The sequence below is a fragment of the Elephantulus edwardii genome, unplaced genomic scaffold (assembly GCF_000299155.1).
Source record: "Elephantulus edwardii isolate Elephantulus edwardi_28Jun2011 unplaced genomic scaffold, EleEdw1.0 scaffold00098, whole genome shotgun sequence".
NCBI lineage: Eukaryota > Metazoa > Chordata > Mammalia > Macroscelidea > Macroscelididae > Elephantulus > Elephantulus edwardii.
The window spans coordinates 7,443,978-7,462,689 of NW_006399848.1; the positions used below are offsets into that span (position 1 = coordinate 7,443,978).

The window sequence follows — 18,712 nt, forward strand, 5'->3', positions numbered from 1 at the left end:
TAAAAAAAAAGAAAGATGGACAATAAGTAAGGATGACAGAACAATCAATGTCATTGAACTGTGGAGATGATTAAAATTATGGAATATTCCAAGAACTGCCAAAAGAACAAACAAACTCGCCCTAGAAAAAGTGTGATTACAGTACAGTAGAGGTAGAGATGGTCAAATTGCATCTCGTATACTTTGGAGGTGTAGCTGGAAGGTGAAAATCCTTGGAAAAAGACATCATTCTGGGAAAAGGAGAGGGACAGAGAAAACAAAGGAAGGCCCTCAGCAGAATGGATTGACACAAACACTCTAACAATGGACTTGAGCAGATCATATCTTGAGGATGGCAAAAGACAGGACAAGGTTCAGATCTGCTGTTCACAGGGTCACTATGTGTTGTAGTTGAGGGCACCTCCTTGGAGAAGGACATCCACTTAAAGGGTAGAGGGTCAGCATAGAAGAGGAAGACTCTCGATGAGATGGATTGACACAGTGACTGTGGCAATGGGGTCAAATGTGTCTGACGGTGAGGGAGGCTCAGGATCGGGCCAGGCACAGAGCGTACTACTCACAGGGTCATTATGGGTCATATGAGGCACAGAGCCTCTGTTCATAGGGACACAATGGGTCATACAAGGCACAGAGCCACATAGGGTCACTATGGGTCATACAACAACACATAATAAAGACATGGCTTTAAAATTACTATGGGTCATACAACAACACATAATAAAGACATGGCTGTAAAATTATTATCTTGTGCTTTAGTCTGGAAGGTCAGGTATGGATGACTTGTCTTTTTACTATTTTTCCTAGTATTTTATAAGCATTAGTTACTGCTAGAAGCAGTATTTAAGAAATTAAGAACGTAAACGCATTGGATAAATCTGTGGCAAAGTGTTAAAAAGCAAAACCATAACTTTGTAGCCTAAGATAAACTTGATTCAGCTAGAAAATTAATAAGGCAGGCCAAAGAAGAACTGACATCTTTGAATTATAGTGTTGGTAAAGAAAATGGAATAAACCATGGCTGCCGGAGGAACAGACAAGTCCCTTTGGAGAAAGTCGAGCCAGAATGCTCCTAAAAAGTGAGGACGATAAGATTTTTGTCTCAAATACTTGATATATGTTACCAGTGTAATTGACAATAAAGTAACAGAAAACCAACCTTACTTTTATAAATACCACATATAATAATACAAAATGAACATCTTATAATTCCTCAGGAAAAAGGACTCTTGCAGCTGATGGGTACAGTAAAGAGGAGACTAGGGAACTCTGGTGCCTTAGTGCTCAGAAGTTGCACTGCCAGCTGCCCTGGGCAATCACTTCCCTTGCAATTTACTGCCTCTAAAAACTCACAGGAGGGTCGGTTATGAGTTTGTTCTGAGTCGACAGCACATAAGGAAAAGAAAAATAGGATACTAACATCTTCTAGTATCCCACACTAATGTAAGATGAACATTTTTGTAATATCTTAAGAGAAAAATAAGGAGCCTGCCTACCTTTCTCTAACAGAACAGCTGCTGGACTTGAACTACCTGCCTTTAGGTTAGCAGTCCAATGCCTTACCTACTAGTCCACTAGAGCTCCTTGCTTTTATACTAACTGATGTCCGTTATTCATCTGTTTCTACAGTCAAACTAGCAGCTCTTTTACTTGCTCCTGAATTCTGAATACATACTTATCGACTGCTCAGTTTGTCTACAACTGGCACTCAATACAAACTGCATGGTTCTGTTCTTATCAAGAAAGCTTTTCTTCCCATCTTTCCATTAACATAAAACCTCTTGTCTCAAAATTTACTTCTTTGGTTCATCTCTAGGTAATTCAAGTGCAAGCATGTGTAACTGCATAAATATGTATATTTGAATAGATGCATAAATGCTTAGAGCCAAAACTGGATTTGATTTACATTGCTCTCTCTATATATGTTTTATCCACTCTCGGCATTAAGACAATGCAGGCCTGTACAAAAACGAGCATTTAAAAACCAGGCTGACAATTAGTCCCTTAGGTCTCAACTCTTGCCAAAACCATCACAGAAGAAGCAAGTGGCACATATGATGGGAACTCTGCCCTGAGGTGCTTACTTCACTTCATTCAGGTATGCAGGACAGGGAAGGGCTCACTGGAAGACAAAGAAATGTTAAGAAGTGTAGCAGAGAACGAAGGATTAAAAGAGGGTGTGGAAAGGGAATGAGGTACAAGGAGGAAAACAAGTCCAGAGAGGAAGAAAACCGGTGGGAAAAGAAAAGACAAGGGAAAACCAAGAAGCAAAAGTCAAATAAAGACAGTGGCAACTAGAAGACCAGGAGATGAAGCTCTGTAGCCGAGGCAGGCGGACAGAAGACAGCCTCATCAAAAACATTTCTGCTGAGATTTTAAGATGTCTCACTTACAAAACTAAAATAGTCACTTTCAAGAAATTCCTGATCCAAATTAATACTACCAGAGGTTTTTTTCTCACCCAAACTTGAAAATCTTTTCTTTCTAGTTAGAAGTCAAGCTTGTTGAATTTTAATTTAGATAGATACGGTTGAAGGGAAGGTCAGAGAACATTCAGTGAACTGACAATGTTGTTATGTGCCATAGAGTCACTTGCGACTCATAGCAGTACAACAGCCCTAAACTCTGTTCTGTCCTGTGCCAATTGCACTGTCTCCGACACTCCCATCCCGATTATCCCAGTCACTGAATCAATCCACCTCATAGAGGGCCTTCCCCTCCTGTGCTGTCCCTCCACCCTCCCAAGCATGATGTCCTTCTCCAAGGACAGGTCTCTCCTCACAACATGTCCAAAGTATGTTAGACGGAGCCTCAGAATCCTTGCCTCCAAGGAGCCACCCGGTTTAATCCTTTCCAGGACAAATCTGTTTGTTTTCCTAGCAGTCCATGGTATTCTCAATACTCTTCTCCAGCACCACAGCTCAAAGGCATCAATTCTCCTTCTATCCTCCTTGGTCATTGTCCAACTCTCTGATGCATAACAAGTGATTGCAAAGACCATGGCCTGTATCAAATGCACCTTAGTCTCCAGAGAGACACCATTGCTCTTCAGTACTTTGGAGAGGTCCCTAACAGCAGACTTTCCCATGGCAATGCGCCTTTTAATTTAATAGATGTAAAGGGAGTGGGTAGAAGTGGATGGGTATCCTGGTGGATGGTAGAGCAGGGAAATAAGTGGGTAAAGACACATGTGAGAAAGGCAGGGACAACACTGACATTAATTTTTAACTCCACAATAAGGGATATACCTTTAACTTGCTGGTCTGTCTGATACTTCTCTAAATCTGAAAATTCACATTAAGACAGACTAGGAAGAAGGACTGGCTATCCACTTCTGAAATAGCAGGCCTATGAAAACCCTACGGACTAATAATAGCTGATCTTAATAAAAAGGGTTCTGTCACCAGGTTTGATGACTGGTCTTCCCAATTTCTTCTCTTTATAAATCTCAATGTCCCTAGCTTCTCTGAGCCATTTCTACCCCCACCCCCCTGGCCCGGATGCAAAATGGTCTCTCTGTGCATGTGGAGAACAATTTATGTTCAAATTTTGATTATTTTTAACAACTATAAACAGGGAAGGGAGGTGTCACTTACAGGAAAGACCAGATGACAAAATTTCAACCATGTGCAGCCTAACTGTCCATAGGACATCATTATGAGTCTGGTAATTTCTTTAAAAATAAATAGGTGAATTAATTTCTCCTTGTTAACAGATGTGAATAACTTTTTTTTTTCCACAGCGAGCTCATATTTACTGGACTATGAGTAACTTCCTCTAAAGGTGGTGGTGGGGGGACCCCATCAATTTTCATTTCAAAATTGAGAATTAAAATTAAACTAGAGCTCACCAAACCACTCAAGATTTCTAAAACATTACAAGTATCACAAATTCATAATTTACTGACTTAGTCAATTTTACATATTGTGGATTACAGAAGAAGTCTAAATGTTCATTAAGATTTAAAAGTCATTTCTAATCACTTCAACAAACACCTAATGAGTAGGTACTATTTGCCAGCCATAACTGTTTCTCTTGAATGCTTGTTTAATATAAAAATAAGGCAATTCTGTTCTCCCAGCACTATCTTTTTCTTCCTCATGGTACTGAATAAAATATATCTTCCAGATCTTTAAAATTCTAGCTTGGCTGATAACCATAGCAGCTACAATTATGATTTGGCACATTCTGCATTTGGGATTTTAGTATTCATTTAATAAAGTTTCTGATAATTGTTTTTATCAAATTACATATTTGTTACTCTTCCAAAATCTCCTTTATCTCTTCCTTTCAATTATATTTTCTCAGGGGAGTTCTTAACTCAGGGATAAGAATAATGACATGCTGAGGGCTTTTTAAAGGTTACTTCCTTAACAGTATATACGTATTCATTATTAAAAACCAGAACACCTGCTCTTGTCCAGTGAGTCCAAATCCTGATGAGTCTCCATTGGGTTTCCAGGGCTGCATATGTATCTCTTGGGGGGAAAGAGACCACCTTTCTGTCCATCCTACTGTGGAGGAGTTGGTGGGTTCAAATTGCTGACTTTCGTTTACGGCTAACTACTTAACCTTCCGTGCCATCAGGATTCCTTCTAACTTCCTTATTGTACTTAAGTCTCACATTAACCCTAAATGTGCTGTGGTGCTCTTAGGTCCATAGAGAGCTGGGCTAACCCCAGAGTGGTGCCCTCCTGGTAGTTAGAATCCAACAGCTAGCTGCTCCATGAGAGAAAGATGGGCAATCTAATCTCCTCTTGTGCCTCTGAAAACCCACTGGAGGATCAGCTGGGAGTTGGTTTGGACTCAACTGCAATGAACTGAACTGCTGAGTTTCTAACTCTAAAGCCAGAAGACCAGAAAGGACAATAAATAACTGTGTGTAAACGAATGTTCTTTAGAAACAGGAAAATAAATCAGAGTAAAACCCTCCACATGGTAACTTTCAAGTGCAAAGCATTTATAAAAAAATTTTTGCTAAGAAAGGGAGTCAAGATTGGTGGATGATCTATCAACAGTCTGTGATATGCAGATGACACAACCCTGCTTACTGAAACTGAGGAAGACCTGAAGCGCTTGCTGCAAAGGGTCAAGGATTGCAGTCTTCAACATGGATTGAGGCTCAGTGTCAAGAAGACAAAGATCCTCACCACTGGACCAATTGGCAGCATCAGGATGGATGGTGAAGAGATTGAGATTGTTCACAGCTTTAGTCTGCTTGGCTCCACAGTCAACACTCTTGGCACCAGTAGCCACGAAATTAAAAGGCGCATTGCCATGGGAAAGTCTGCTGTTAGGGACCTCTCTAAAGTACTGAAGAGCAATGGTGTCTCTCTGGAGACTAAGGTTTGTCTGGTACAGGCCATCGTCTTTGCAATCACTTGTTATGCATCAGAGAGTTGGACAATGACCAAGGAGGATAGAAGGAGAATTGATGCCTTTGAGCTGTGGTGCTGAAGAAGAGTACTGAGAATACCATGGACTGCTAGGAAAACAAACAGATTCATCCTGTAAAGGGGATTCTGAGGCTTCGTCTAACATACTTTGGACATGTTGCAAGGAGAGACTGGTCCTTGGAGAAGGATATCATGCTTGGGAGGGTGGAGGGACAGCGTAGGAGGGGAAGGCCCTCTATGAGGTGGATTGATTCAGTGACTGGGGTAATCAGGATGGTGGAGTGTGAGAGACAGTGTGATTGGCACAGGATAGACCAGAGTTTAGGGCTGTTGTACATAGGGTCGCTATGATTTGTAAGTGACTTGATGGCACATAACAACAACAACAACAAGAAAGGGAGGAAAGGGGGGCGGGGAGAGGGCTGGGCAGGGAGAAAAGTGCAACAATGAATGAATGGAAATCCAAAATCTCTGTAAATGTTCATGAAAATTATTAAAATAATTTTTTTTAAAAAAAAAGAAAGGGAGGAAAGTCAGGGGCTGAGATATGTACGGAGTCACCTCTCTCAGCATGGGTAGGTAGCCAGCTTCTTTAATAGATCATCCCAGGCTCATAGAGTTCGAGAGCGCTGCAAGCAATTTGTGAGCTCTGGTGGCTCAGTGGTAAGGAGCTGTGCTGCCAACCCAAAGGTAATTGGTTCCAATCTACCACTGTGCTCTGTGGGAGATAGATGGGCAACCTCCTCGTGAGATTTACAGCCTCTAAAAACACACTGGAGGGTCAGCTATCAGTTTATTCTGATGCCACGGTACATAACAACTGCTAACCTAAAGGCTGGAATCCACTGGCAGCTCAGAAATCACAGCCTGGTGATTTCTGTGCTACATCAGTGTTAAAGCCCGGAAAACCCAGTGGGTGGGTCCTAACCTGTCACACAGGAGACCACCTTATGTGCTGGAGTGGACTCAATGGCAAAGTAGTGTGCTTTTGTTTGTTTGTTTACTTCCTCATATTAACACAAAGCTTGGATGACTTCCTGTTAACTGTATTTTAAGGTGGGAAAACCTTAATTTTTTTTTTAAATTTTTTAAATTTTATTTTTATTATTTTGTGTGTGTGTACCGTCAAATCAGATATGACTGGTACAGGAGGAGACTGTCCCTCCTTCTCCAGCAGAGCATCTGGTGGATTTGAACCACGTACTTCTAGGATTGCAGTGCAGCTTCTTGCCACTAGGCCACCAGAGCTCGCTGAAAACGTTAATTGTAAGAACAGGGGATGATCACTGTGGGCCAAGAGTGATGGTGATGCATGGAGACATGGAACAGATTATGAGATATACCTAGGAAGATTGGTGGTTGGGATTAATTAGTCATGCTTTAATCACTAACTGGGATTCAAACAAAAACCCACACCATTATAGTGACTCTGCAGGTGCCTGAGGTTGTAAATCTTAATGCGAGGAGCTGCTGGTAGATCTAAACTACCAGAGAGAGATACAGCCTTTGGGTAGCAATACAATACTCCGTGGATTAAGTTACCAGAGCTCCTTATAATTGGGTTTAGAACTTACTTGGCATTGCAGCAGCATTCACTCACCCAAAGTGGAATGTGACCACACCCCATCATAAAATCACTCTGATTACACATTCTTAGGCTTGCTTCAAGCTGTATCTTCCTAAAGGAAAGCCTTAACAGGGCATTAGTTGCTCCATGAGCGAGAACTTCAGCACTCTTGTTCCTCAACACCAGGACAGCTGGGAAGAGATCCAGGGATAGGGGGACAAACTAAGCCAGCGGCTTGATGGGTCCAGGCTTGGTCCTAGTTTTAGCACTGACAATCTGTGCTATAAGAAACCTCCTATCCCAGGCAAACTGGGGTTCACTGCTCACTGTATTTAAGAGACTCTGCAGTGTCTGTTGCTATTGTTGAATAAAGGCTTAGCTCTGGAGAGTCAGCTCCTTTCTAATATCATGATACAAAATGTTAATACTCTTCAGTGACAAAAACATTGTCAAATTCTATCTTCCTTGACTTTTCCAGGGAAAAAGTACTGTGGCTTAGCCTACAGGAAGAAAGCAAGTCTGAGCAGGTGTAAAATCTGCAGAAGCAGTCACTAGTGGAGGGTCAACAAGGTGGATTGCCTACACACACAGGATGACAAGCTTAAGGCATCCAGTTCCCCCATCAGACTGGTGGTACCTTGTTACATGCTGGGTTTAGAAGAATTCTGAAGTGTTATCTAGAGGTAGCAAAAGAGTGCTGAGATTAATCAGCAATATATACCACTGAAAAGAAACTATCTACGTAAGTCAAGGAGATCCAGGTTAAGTTTTCTCTCAGATATGCTGATGTCAACATAATACACAAAGAATAAAAGTGAGAAAAATATAAAACCGACCCTATCGATAAGTGCATACACCAATGTTGCTATTATGTACCATCAAGTCGACTGAGACTTCGAGCCACGCAATGAACAACATCTGAAACTTGCCCTATCTTGTGCCAATCTCACCATCTCTGATACACTTGAACCTCTTACAGTCACTGTGTCAAATACATCTTGTTGAGGGTCATCTTCTCCTATGTAGATCCTCCAGCTTTTCAAGCTTGATGCCCTTCTCCAAAGACTGGCCCCTCCTAACACAACAAGCCCAAAGTATGTGAGATGCTGCTTTGTCATCTTAAATTCCAAGGAACAACCTAGTCTATGTAAATGACACATATACTAACGGCCACTCTAAAGTTACAGAAACATACTCATGTCTTTCAAAGCTGTTTCCTACTTTTAGTGGCTCTTTCAACACACATCTCTCATCCACTCATCTTATTCTTGACACACTGCTGCCAAAGACAGTCTTATGGGTTATATGCCTTTGAATAAATGAATGAATGAATGAATGAATAAATAAATAAATAATAATAGCGTCTCTTAATGCTCATATGCTCTTGAAATTACTATAATTGACAGTCTGCTGTCAACAACAACATCTTTCTGAGATTAAAGTGTTAATGTTAATTTTTTTTTGGAAAGTAATCACTAGATTATTTTCTGAAATGGAAGCATCTGTTTGGCTAAATCAGCTTAAAAAAACAAACTTTGCTCAAAAGTAAATTAAAACTATCACTCCCTCATAAACTTTGTACATGACGTAAACATATTCTCAAGTTGGATTGAATCATTGGTTAAAAATACCCTAAAAAGTTGAAGATGAATTTTTTCATTATTTCCTTAAAAAAATTTTACTCAGAGCACATACAAATGGATGCTGGCCCTTGAAGGTCAATGGTGGTATCTTCCCATGTTTCTAGTACTGAGACCTTCACATAATCATCATTTAGCAAAAGTTAGCATCTATTTAATTAAGATAAAACTGTACTGGTTCAAGAGCCAGCTTAATTAAAAAAAATTTTTTTATTTGCCACATTTATATCTTTAATGATGGTTAAGTGCTTTACAGGAATGCCAATAGCTCATAGTTTCTGTCAGTTAGAGAGCCCCAGAGGCTCTGCAGGCGAAAGATGAGGCAATCTGCTTCTGTAAAGATTTACAGCCTCGGCAACACTTTAAGACAGTCCCATTATGGCCTATAAGGTCTCCATGACTCATAATTGACTCAGCAGCTGTAAGGTGGAAATAGTTTAAAAAAAATTTTTTTTCACTAGCATGGCAGAGATTATTGGGAAATGGGGGTGAGGAAATAGGTAAGGTGCAGTGGGGACTTGAGACAGGAAGTGAAAAGTAACATATCAATAGTAATTAATGATATAATACACTATGTACAGAAATGACTGAATACAAGAAACTACATGAATGTATATGAATACTTGTAGAAAAGTTGATGGCATAGCTAAATTTAAAACCACCACCACCACAACAAATTATTATGCTGATCATGAAATACATATAGTTTGCAGAGAATCCTAGAAAATAGAGAAAAGTCAATAGAAGAAAATAGACATTATTTGTTTTTTTCAATATAGGAATTAATAAAATGCTATTTCAAAGATCTCTCTTATATAAGCTAAGATGGCATAAAACTCCAGAGTAAGATCTGAATTCCTGGTTTGAACAAGCACAAAGAAAAAAAGACAGTTGTTAGCCATCATAACAAAGAGCCAAGTTGGAATAGAATTCAAGGCTCTCGGAAGCAAAGAATCAAGGACACACTAAGAAGAATATATTTGCATACATATTTTCCGCCTCTTTTATAGAGTTTATTTTATGACTGGGAGCAGGATGATCTTTTCTATGTCTTTTTTCAAATGAATGGTAAAAATGACTAGTATTCCTACTCAGGGTATTTTGGGTGGAATCCAGTAACACGTGATAACTGAACAATTCAGTACAGGAAACAATGACCACAACATTCCTTAACATTTTTGCAGACTATCCGGACCAAACAGATTCCTATGAGTGAGATTTTCCCCTCCCCCAGTGATGTTAGAAGAATGTAATTTTTCATGGTGGACATGCTGAGTTTGTAACAGACGCAAATTCAGATAGGGATGGAACACTAGTGATTCAGACTCTTGAGTTGTGTTTCCACACAGACTGACTTCTGCAAGGGTCAAACAAAGGAAAGTTGGTGTTTGACAACTGTGGATGAGTCATCAGAGGAGGTTCTTACCAGATGGACATGCTTGTTGAAATAAAGCTGGGTAACAAAGCCAGACTATTGTTTCTCCCTGTGGGCCAGTAAGGGTTTCATTTTTTAGGAAATGGGAGTGTCAGTGTGGACAAACAGAACTGAAGTATTTATAGCACAGTGTGTAGTTTTCTTAAACTGCCTTTGAACAAAGAACATGTGAAGGGAATTGATGATCTGAATTTCTTTCACTCTCTTGTGTCATGAACTTGTGTATGTATGTGACACATACATAATGTGCTATCAATGTGGTGGGGCCACACTGGGGTGTTACTTGTGGTCTTCCAACTAATTTTCAGTGCTCTTTTTTCACAAAGGCTAGTATGTCTTTGTCATATTTATTGGAAATATTTTATTCAATCAAGATTGCCAAATGCAAGTTTGTCGGGGGGGGGCTTTAATTTTTTTTCTTTTAAACAAAAGTTTCTAATTTTTAGGTTTCACATAGTCAGATACTGTAATCTTTCTTTGAGATTGAAAAAAGTACTTAAAATCATTAAAATTCTTGTGATCATTCAAGAATAAGCAAATATTTATCATAGTTTCTTTATCCTCTCATGGACTCATTAAAAAATAGTTAACTCTTGAAAGCTTTTGACATTTTTCCATTGTGAACAAGAGTGAAAATTTAGATTATCATTTCTATCAACTGATAGGTAATCAATTATCCAGATCAATTTTTCTATTTTACCAGATAAATCATATAATTCCCTGAGGTAGAGTGTCAGAGAAAGAGAGGGAGACCATCGATGAGATGGATTGATTCATTGACTGGGTTAATGAATGTAGGTGTGTCAGAGACAGTAAAATTGGCCCAGAATAGAGCAGTTTTCAGGGTTATTATACACAGGGCCGCTATGAGTCACAGTTGACTCAACGGCACATAACAACAATAACAACAACAAACTAGAATTTAGTTTGCTTCGCTCTAAAATCAACACCCTTGGCATCACCAGCCAGAAAATCAAGAGACTTGCATTGGGAAAATCAGCTGTCAGAGACTTCTCCGGAGTACTGAAAACCAACGACATCAGCCTGGAGACTAAGGTGCACACGATCCAGGCCATCGTCTTCACAATTGCTTGCTAGGTGTCAGAGAGCTGAACAATGACTAGGGATGATAGAAAGAGAATTGATGTCTTTGAGTTGTGGTGCTGGAGAAGAATGTTGAATATACCATGGACTGCCAGAACAAAGAGGTTTGTCCTAGAGAGGGTGTAACCAACCAGGCTGCTCTTGAAAAGGAACACCATGCTGGGAAGGGTGGAGGGACAGAGAAAGAGAGGAAGACCCTTGATGAGCTGGATTGATTCAGTTCCTGGGGTAATGAGGGTAGGTGCCTCAGAGACAGTAAAGTTGGCACAGGACAGAACAGGTTTCAGGGCTATTGTACATAGGGTCGCTATGAGTCTCAAGCAACTCGACGGCACATAACAACAACAACAACTTGTAATATTTTTCTGGGCTCTCTGGACTGTTTCATTAGTATCTGTGATTTTTGCTGGAGTCACACTGTTTTTATTTCTGTGTTTGCATACCCCATTTTACAGACTGGGGTGGTTATTTCCCTTTCTAACTCCTAGGGGGTGGGGTGGGGGGTGTCTATATGTGTGTTTAAAATTATTGGCTAGCTCCACTAATAAATGTCTTCCAAACGCATTTTGGAAAATCTCAATGGGATTCTGACTGGAGTTGCTTTAACCTTTGGGTTTTTATGAATAGTACTTGGCTTGAGGGCACTTAACAACAACAATAACAACATATATTAATTTGGAAAGATCTTACATCCTTAAACTGTTAAATCTTCTTCAGGAAAATGGAAAGCTCTTTAATATTTAAGTAATCTCTTTATATGTTTCAATCAGGTTTTAAAGTTTTCTTGATAGAAGTCCCACAGAATCTATTTAACTTAGTTTTTACCCGGAATGAAGTAAGAGATGCAGTCAACTTTAAGGAAACATATGGTGGTTTGAATCCACCAGCTGCTCTGCAGGATTAAGAAGAACAGTATTCCTCCACAAGTATTCACAGCTTTCAAAACTTGAAAGAGGATCACTGAAAGACTACGTGATGACAAGGGTTTGTTTTTAGTCTGAGATCAGAAGCCTGACAGTTCTCCCAAACCAGGCTGTTGTCAGGTGACGTCAGGTGACAACTCAGTGATCTGATGAACAACAGATCGGAACCTTGCCCTATCCTGCGCCATCCTCATCATCTCAAATATGCTTGAGCCCATTATTATAGTCATCAATTAATTTACTTGTTATACATCATGAATATACCACGCAAACAATTCAGAGTTCTCCTGTAAAGAGTTCAAAATCCAAATACCTAATGTTCCAGAAAATAAATTATACTCACAGTGAGAAGATTTAGCTCCCAGGAAAGCTCTAAAGGTTTAAAAATATGTAACCAAAAGCACGGAGGGTAAGTGAAAAAGAGAAATAATGTATAAATGAGAACTCAAGAGGGATGACTCATTGTATTGGATCATCTTTGGGAAAGCACCTACTAAGCAGATTTCAGTAGTTAAAGGCTCTATTTTTGGTGCATGATTTATTGCTGTTTCCTTTTGGGGAACAAAAGAACTCAACTGGTTCCTTAAAACCTATCCTAAAAGGTCAGCCTGTCAGGTAACAACACTATTTCTAAAATGGGGCAAGGAATCCTTTGTGTCCCCTGCTGAGAGACTTCCTTAGCATAAGACAGAAACATTTAACCAAGTGGAATGCAAATGGAGGGACCAGAAAACAAAAGATGCCGCTTGTAATGCTAGATCAGTAGCAGATTATCAAGCCACTCACCTACTCATAAGATAAAAAACAGGTATCATAGCTTCTGTCCCACTTTACCTCACAGAAATGCTACAAAACTAAAAAAAAACAAACAAAAACCAACCCAATTAACCCCCACCCCAAACAAAACTCAAAGTGAATGAAGCAGTGAGAACTGCTGAAACGCAGAATTAGCCTGTTCAATACACACAATGCTACCAAATTAATAGAGTACATAGTGAACTCTCTCTCAGTCCTTCCACAATGATTCCTTTTTGTTTCATACTATATACTTCTTTCCTCTTTTTTACCCCTGTGGCTTTGTTTTATTTAAGTTTGCAACACTCATTGCAATTGAGATGGAATCACTTCAGGGCTGACCCTCTGGAAGGCTGTAAGCAGCACTGGAAGGTAGTGGTGTCACTGGTGGATTCAAACTGCCAAAGAGGTGCCACCTTTGGATGAGCAGCACAACCTCCCACCAGCTATGCCACAAGGCCTCCCTTCAAATGTGCGAGATGGCAATGTTGGTATTCTGGTCCTATTTCTGGACTTACTTGCCCATGATACTCTGCTGTGAGAGGCCTTAGAGCTTGGCTACTAGCTCAAAAGGTTGGCAGTTTGAACTCACCAAGTGCAATGCGGGAAAAAGATGTGGTAGTCTGCTGCTCTGCAAAGATTTATAGTCATGAAAGCCCTTGGGGGAGGGCAGTTCTAGTGGGTCCTATAGAGTCACTATGAATTAAAACCCAACGGACTGCAATGGGTTTGGTTACTCTGTTGTGCTATTTACCAAGACCATGGAATGTTAGTGATGAGAGAGTCAGGAAAATGACAAATATATGTTTTCCTATCACCTGCTAACGGCAACAAGCCAATCAGTTACAGTATTCCTCTTTCTCCTTCAATTGAGTTTGAATATAGTCTTTTCTTACACTGATGAAGAACTGGTGCCCCAAGATTAAGATTAAAGAGTCTGCCTGAGGTTTTGTTCATTCCCTCAGAGAGTGTTTACTTAGTGTCAATTATGATGCTGCTCTAGATGCCAGGAACAGAGAAGTAAATATATATCTTTCCGCTCTCTAGATGAATGAATAAACTGTTGCCATACCGTGCATTCCTTTGATTAGCCCTGAGTTTGAACATTTTTACTCATCTATTTACCATAACAAGTTATGGCTGACAGTGAGAAGAGTAGGACTCCCTGAGCACTTAATTGTGCTCATGAGGAACCTATACCTGGACCAAAACTCTGCTGTGTGAACAGAGCAGGGGAATGTCATAGGGTTTAAAATTAAGAAGGGAGTGTGTCAGAGTTGTATTATCTCTCCATTCCTATTAAATCAATATGCTGAGCAAATTATTGGGGAAGCTGAACTATTACGAAGAGGAATGTGGTATCAGGATTGGAGGGAGACTCATCAATAACCTGTGTTATGTAGATGGCACAACCCTGCTTGCTGAAAGTGAGGAGGACTTGAAGCTCTTTTTGCAGAAGAAGTTCAAGGAATGCAGCCTTCAGTATGGATTTCATCTCAATGTCAAGAAAACAAAGATTCCTAACACTGGACTGACAGGCAACATCAAGATGGATGGAGAGGGGACTGAAACCGTCAAAAGCTTTATCTTGCTTGGATCCATAATTAACACCTTTGGTACCAGCAGTCAGGAAATAAGAAGATGCAATGTACCGGGAAAATCTGCAGTTAGGGACCGCTCCGAATTGTCTTCAATATGGATTTAAGCTCAATATCAAGAAAACAAAGATTCTCATCACTGGGCCAATTGGCAGCATCAGTATGGATGGTGAAGAGATTGAGATAGTTAACAGTTTTAGTTTGCTTGGCTCCACAGTCAACACTCTTGGTAACAGCAGCCAGGAAATCAGGAGACAAATTGCATTGGGAAAGTCAGCTGTGAGGGACCTCTTAAGAGTACTGAAGTGCAACGGCGTCAGGCTGGAGACTAAGGTGCGCCTGATCCAGGCTATGTCCTTGCAATTACATGCTATGCATCGGAGAACTGGACAGTGAATAGGGATGACAGAAAGAGAATTGATGCCTTTGAGCTGTGGTGCTGGAGAAGAGTGTTGAATATACTATGGACTGCTAGGAGAACAAACAGGTTTATCCTAGAGAGGATGAACCCAGAATGCTCTGTGGAGTCAAGGATTCTGAAGCTTCGTCTGACATACTTTGGGCATATTGCAAGGAGGGACTGGTCCTTGGAGAGGGACATCATGTTTGGGAGAGTAGAGGGACGGTACAGGAGAGGAAGATACTCGATGAGATGGATCGATTCTGTGAGTGAAGTGGTGGGAATGAATGTGTTTGAGACAGTGAGGTTGGCACAGGATAGAATGGTGTTTAGGGTTCTTGTACATAGGGTCACTATGAGTCACAAATGACTCGATGGCACATAACAGCAACAACAATAACAATGATGTCAGTTTGAGGACTAAGGTGCATCTGATTCAAGTCACAGCCTTTCCTATCACTTGCTATACACTCGAATAAGGATAACAGAAAAAGAACTGATGCCATTGAGCTATGTTGATGGAGAAGAGTACTGAACACCCATGAATAGCCAAGAGAACAAACAGATGTATCTTGGAAAAGGTGTAGCTCGAGTGCTCTTTGGAGGCAAGAATGATGAGGCTTCAATGCATATACTTTGGGCATGTTACTAGGAAGGGCTATTCGTTGGAGAGGGACATGATCCTGGGAAGTGTGGAGGGTTGGCAAAGGTGAGGAAGACCCTCAAGCTGATGGATTGACACAGTGACTGCTGCAATGGGCTCTTGTGGGTCAGGAAGTGTGAAGACAGCACAGGATAGAACAGGGTTCACATCTTTTGTTCATAGGGTCACTATGAGTTGTACTCAAATCAATGACACCTAACAACAACAACAACAACAACAACAACATTCCTGTAAACTACTACTTCCTAATTTCTAAGACAAACAAATTGATTTTGTTTTGTGACACTGGGTAAAAACTACGTTGTTAGGTACTGTCAAGTTGCTATGACTCATAACAACCCTATTTCCCTCAGTTTCTACTTCTCCCAATCTTGAGATATATTATTGCTGTCACTGTGCCATCGAGTCAGAAGTGACTCAGGGCTGACTCTCTAGAGGGTTACCAGAGGTTGTAAATCATTCAAGAGGAGATTATCTATCTTTCTTCTTAGAAGCAGCTGGTGGATTGAAAACATTTGCCTTTAAGCTGGCAGCACAACTGTTTACCCACTAGGCCACCAGAGATCCCTATGCTGTTCCCCAGTTAGGCATGCCTACTGTCATTCTGTAGGTGAGGAAACAGGGGCTAAGGAAAGTTTTGTAGAGTGCCGACATGATCACGAATGTAGTTAAGCGCAGGAGTGGGAATGACTATTGTTCACCACAATCCCTTAACAACAGTATTTTCCATATATTTACAATAGTGTATATTATCATCTCTCTCTCCTTCCCTCTCTCCCGCTTCCCCCGCCTCTCAGAACTGATCCATAGCTGAGACTCCAGCAGGTATTCAGAGATAGAGAGATTGCCCATTCTACTCCTGTGGAGCAGCTGGTGGATTCAAACTGTGCCTTCAGAATTGCACTGCAGATTCTTGCCACTAGACCATCAGTGCTTCCTCTTTTATATATTTAATGGAAATCTAGCATAGAGTACTCTGAAAAAACATGCTACAAAACAAATATAATCAGGGAGCTCTCGTGGCCTAGTGGTAAGAAGCTGCACTGCAATCCTGAAGGCATGAGGTTCAAATCCACCAGATGCTCTGCTGGAGAAGGGGGGCCAATCTCCTCCTGTGCCAGTCAGATACGAATGGATGGTATACAAGAAAAAACAAAACAAATATAATTAATCTTTGACTTTCACACAAAATATTTAGCTTATTTATGAAATAAATTAATTTAAGGAGTAAAGGTATTTAAGGTATATGATTTTAATTGTGATATATTTGCATTAGGGAGTGTTGGTGGCTTAGTGGTAAGGAGTTGCACTGCTAACTCAAAAGTACGTGGTTCGGATCCACCCCTCAATCTGCGGAAGGAAGATGGGTAATCTCTTCGTGTATGATTAACTGCCTATGGAAACCTGCTGGAGGGTCGGCTATGGTTCCAACGCCAAAGTATACAAAAACAATATTTACATTAAAACATTCTGTAGAGAGGGAGCCTCTATGTGGTGTAAATGGTTAAACACTCAATTATTATCTGAAAGGATGGCAATTTGATCGCATGAAAGGGTGCCTGGGATATAGAAGACCTGCTTACAAAAAGTCACAGCCTTAAAAACCACAGTGAAGCAGTTCTAATTGCTGGAACCGACATGAGGGCAAATAACAAAAACAAGAGAGAAGGGGAATGTCTGTCTGCTGTATACTTGCCTTTCTACCTACAGGACGAGAACATCCTTGGTAAATGACATCAACTCAATTATGTGAGCAAAAAGCCTGGAGGTAAAAAATAGTGTTAACAGGAAAATCTACATTCTTAAAAAGAATCCATTAAAGATGACTTGGGGAGTAAACATTTCTCATTGTATGTAAAACTTATTAATACTGTATGTGATATTTTAAAAGAGTAAAGAAAAAAACAATAAAGAGTTTTTGTGGCCCAAAGGTTAAGTACTTGGTTACCTGAAAAGTTGGCAGTTTGAATCTACCTAGGAAAGATCTGGAGATTTCTGCTCCCACTAAGGTTACACCCTAGGAAACCTTAACATGGTCTTAAGCCCTGCATATATAAGAAACAGGGAGCTCTGGGGGCCTACTGGGTAAGGAGTTGTGTTGCCGACCCAAAGGCACATAGTTCGAATCTATTAGCAGCTCCTACTCAATGAGTTAGGGCCTACTTACTCAATAGCAATTAACAGCAACAAAACATTTATACATGAAAGGACCTAATATAAAGATATTAAAGCCTTAGAAAACCAAGTCAGTTGCTATTCAGTCAATTCTGACACATGGGGATCCCATGTGCAGAGGTAATTAGATTATAATACATTGTGGTGTTGTTTTTGATTGCTGTTGAGTCGAGCACAACTCATAGCGACCCTATGAACAAAAGACCTGAAGCAAGTTCATAGAGTTTCGGGAGGCATGTTGTTTAGGAAGTGGATACCACTCCTGCTTGCTTGTATATACACCTTTAGTGAAAAATACACTTTGTATTACTTTAGCTTTATAACAATAAAAGGAAGATAATATATTTTCATTTTCTTTCCTAACTTACCCACATAAAAACAAATGCTGGCATTGTTATCTTACTAGCATCAACTGTAAATGTGAAATAAATGGCTTGTTTTAGAAGAAACCTGGAACCTCAAAACAGAAGGCTACAAAGACCTTGATACCATGACGGGGATCTGCAACTTGAGCCTGGAGGAGCTAAGTCACTTGTCCCATCAGTTTCACCAAAACATAAATACAGTCACCAAAGTTGTACAGTATCATGTGTTATCGATCCATTCATGTGAGCCTGAATCCTCATTTACCATCTCACTTGGGAGCTGTGCCAATGCTCAGATGGGAGGATGCTTTTCAGGGTAAAGGTTTGCCTCCATGACACCTACTTTGTAAAGGTGGACTCCAACAGGCAACAGGTCAACACTTCCTCTGCTGACTCTTCAGCTCTAACATGGACTTTGCAAGAGCCTCTGCTCCCGGGCAATGCTTCCTGAGCTTCAGTTCACTCAGTTGATTACTGTGCCGATATTCCTTGAATGCTTCCAAGGAACACCACTGACATACAGAAGGATGATGAAAATGTCCACAAAAGAGGGATGTTGAAAAGGTCTCCTGGCTTAAGAGAGTTAACAAGTCATTGGATGCCAATGATAATAAAAAAATTAGCAATATTTGTTTTTCAAGGCTCCCTATATT

General features: G+C 40.3%; 1 protein-coding gene across 1 annotated transcript in view; it reads right to left on the reverse strand.

Annotated features, from left to right (window-relative positions):
- The window catches only part of CDK6 (cyclin-dependent kinase 6), a 305,967-nt gene that overhangs the window by 31,994 nt on the left and 255,261 nt on the right, over window positions 1-18,712 (reverse strand). The window lies entirely within an intron of this gene.